The following is a 2859-nucleotide window of genomic DNA, read 5'->3' as shown; positions in this document are numbered from 1 at the left end:
GGACTTCTGTGTTGCTGACTGACTTGCCAGCTTTACGGCGGATGGTGAAGGTGAACAGCTTGTGGTTGCTGTCACCCAGCTTCCCATCGATCACTAGGTCGCCTTCCTTGACTTGCATTTGAGTAACCACTTTGCTCTAGGTGACCTCCTGGTTTTCATGTGGCTATTATGTACAGTGGAGAATATGTACCACAAACATATTAAAGCAAACAATGGCAGACAACAAGGATCACTTATAGACAACTGCAGTAAGAGGTAAAAACAATGGAGGCCCAACTCAGAGCCTACCTATGGTATGGATCAATTCAAGTAGAAGGCAGGTTCAAGCTGCTCCCTATAGACTAACCAAAGTTAGTATAGTAGGGATGGATTCAGATGGAGGTGGCAGTCTGGGTGTCTGGGAACTCAGAAGAGACTTACTTTTGATGGCTCCATTTTAAATCAAATGCCATTTGTCTGTGTGAAAATTTTCCTTTGTCATCAAACTGAGTGCATAAAACCCACCAAACCAGAGACCTGATGAACCTATAGTTAACCTATAGACTTCAATATAGACTATCACCACTCAGGCCTCTTCTTGGTATTTTAAGGATTGACCCAGAAGACTTGAAAGAATTTACACTCTGAATTATACCCAGAACTTCTGGATCAGAACTGGGGGCTCTGACTCTCAAATGTATTTCTCCAAAATATCAAAGGGGCAGGAGAAAGCAAATAGTGGTTTGTTTGTATTGTACTGTCAGGCCACAAGTAAAGTTTTGGGAGAATTTTCAATGAACCAATTTTAACTCTTTATTCCATCAATTCACAGCCATCAGTTAAGTGTGATGGATGTTGGGTGAAAGCAGACAAAAACTCATCTCTCTGTTGGTAGCCAAACCTAGAACAAAAGACGGACAGACAGGAATTATTTTAACTGGTTTCACATATGCTATGTAAACATTTAAGCACATGCTTCAGCGTTCCACTCCTATGTTTTAGTGTGTTGCTGGATTAGGGTTCATCTGTGCTGATGACTATATTTTCTTTATCAGGCTTATGCTTACTGATAGCAGTTGAGTACACTTGCCCCATTGTTGCTGATACTAGCTCAGAATGATTGCGACAGCAGGTAGCCTTTTTCGTTATCATGACTTCCAGACAGCAAAAAGGGAAAGCTATTTGGTCCATGGGAGGAGGAAGTTGCAGTGAATAGGCAGCATGAGGAGGTGAAGAATAGCAGTGCTATGATCATGTCATTAAGAACTAAAACCGTGTACTACCTGGAATATAGATGGAACCAAAGAAACACCGACTAAATACTAGAAACAGAAACTAGTCATGAGCAGCATAGAAAGCTCCCAGGCTGAGAAAGAGGGAGAAGACAAAAATGAAATCTATTGAGAACCTCAAATTAACCTTCCATTTTGAAAGGGTTCCTCTCAGCCGCACATAGATTCAACTGCTCAAGTTTCAGAGTCCTGTCTGTCATAATAACAGGGAGCACAGCACGTCTTCATGGAACTTGTCCTGTCAGTACTTATTCTAATAAACACGTATGTTATTATTAATTATTCTTAACCTAGCTTTTAGTTACCATGGTGATGAGCATCTAATTAAAGCAGGCAATAAATAAAAATAAATATGCATAGCATCTGCAGATGCTGTGTTTTGTATACCTATATTGTTAGCACTGAAAGAAAATGCTGACAAATTTTTTACAGAAAAGCTGTTAAAAGTTTTTTGCAAAAGACTTCTGTGAGCATTTCCTCCAGTTTTTAAACATGTTGGAAAATGGAAAGATTGAAATATAAACATATCTGACTTAGGGAAAACTGTAATCAGCTTTTTTTCCCCCAAATCTGAAATTTTTCTTTCAGTTGTAACATGTCAGAGACCTTTCTCATTATTTTGTCCAACTCTATGGGTGTCCATTTCCTATGAGGAGACACCAAAACTAGCCTGTCAGGGCGTAAGATGGCTACGTACAACCTGAAGAGCTTTTCTAAACCCTTTGCCACATGCTACATATAGTATGCAATTAACTGGTTAATTGCACAATAAATTTAGACATAATTATCACACCATAAAAAATGTTCATCCAGCTATAAAAAGAACCAACAAGTTACAAAGTTAGCGCTAGAAAATGTGTAACAACTTTATAGCTGAGTGCTAGCCAGCTTTAATCTGAATGTGTGGCAAGGCCTCAGGTGTCCATAGGCTGTGCTGGCTCATCCTTTAGGAGTGTGCGGTGCTCTGAAGGATGGCTAGGGTAACATGGCTTGATTCTGTAGCGGCCTCCCGCTGCGTGATGAATTCGGGAGGCTTTGCTCAGGTGAAGGGGGCCGTACTTAGTACTTGTGGTCCACGTGCGTTTTACGCTCAGATCTGTTAACGTTCATCCCCTGCTCAAAAATGAGCTGTTTCCCCACAGGGTCCACCCAAAAGCGAGCGAGCTGTGGGTCCACTCATGTCGCGCCCTGGTCCTGGCGAGTGCATGCAGCGGGGTCAGGGCTGTGGCTCCACACCCCTCCGAGGCCAAGACCACGCAGATGCCCACGAGGGCTTCGGGCAGAGCTGGGAGCCGTGGCAAGGCTGAGTCAGGAGAGGAGCATCCAGCTTCATTCCGGGAGCCGAGGTGTGGGGAGAGACAGCGGAGCTGGTCAGAGAAGCACCGCAGCGCCCAGCGCACTCACCCTCGCGGCAGCGGTGCTCTGAAGGGAGGCGAAAAGCCGGGCAGCTCCCAGCTCTGGGCTCAGCCCACGCGCGCAACACTGCCCCTCGGGGAGCCGCCTCACCTGCCTCTCGTGGCCACCTGCCTGCTGCCCCCGGGGGCGCGCGGGGGGAGCCGAGGAGGCTCCGCGCGGCGGGCGCCGGGGC

This window comes from Crocodylus porosus, unplaced genomic scaffold (genome assembly GCF_001723895.1).
Source record: "Crocodylus porosus isolate Cpor-Errol unplaced genomic scaffold, CroPor_comp1, whole genome shotgun sequence".
NCBI classification, from domain to species: domain Eukaryota; kingdom Metazoa; phylum Chordata; order Crocodylia; family Crocodylidae; genus Crocodylus; species Crocodylus porosus.
Note: the sequence above shows the minus strand (reverse complement) of the source record.